The sequence below is a fragment of the Nematolebias whitei genome, chromosome 9 (genome assembly GCF_014905685.2).
Source record: "Nematolebias whitei isolate Nwh7 chromosome 9, NemWhi1, whole genome shotgun sequence".
Lineage (NCBI taxonomy): Eukaryota > Metazoa > Chordata > Actinopteri > Cyprinodontiformes > Rivulidae > Nematolebias > Nematolebias whitei.
The window spans coordinates 49,347,719-49,348,434 of record NC_056506.1 but is presented as its reverse complement, the minus strand read 5'-3'; positions in this window follow the sequence as shown (position 1 = coordinate 49,348,434).

Genomic DNA, 716 nt, shown 5'->3' with positions numbered 1-716 from the left:
TATATATATGAGGAGCCACATTAAACTGAGTTCCACAAGCAGCACACTCACTTATAGTGGACCAACCAGTTTTTAGGGCCAGTTTTTAGTTTTTGGATTTTTTACCTGGATTATCGAGCATGAATTTTGCTCTTTTGAAACACTTTGGCCACGGCTGCCTCTGAGGAATCGACGGGGGAGAGGGCGGGCCCCAGAAACCATCTTATCACCACCAAACTGGTTGGTCCACTATGTGACTGTGCTGCTTGTGGGACTTAGTTTGTTGTGGCTCCTCGGACTGATGAAGTCCTTTGGATGAAGGACGAAATGTCTCAACCAAAAAAAAAAAGAAAAAGAAACCTTTCAGATGACCTGACTTAACTTTGTTGAAAGTATAACAAGAAACAGTACATAGGATCTTAGATATAGGCTAAACACTAATAATGTAAAACAATGCAACGTATTAAACAGCAGCCTGAACATGAGTCTGTGGTGAGCAGATGGGTGTGAATGAATACAGCAGCATGAGATCAGCAGCGGCATGAGATCAGCAGCATGGATAATCAGCAGAACAGATAAGTCACACATCACCAATTAAAGTGGCATTACAGTGATTTTATTTATTTGCTTGTTTATTTATTTATTCAGGATTTTAAACTTTTTTCTTGGTCCTAAAATGTTAAAGTACTGATGTTTCAACATTTTGTTTCACTTTTTATTTTATTTTAGAATGTAAC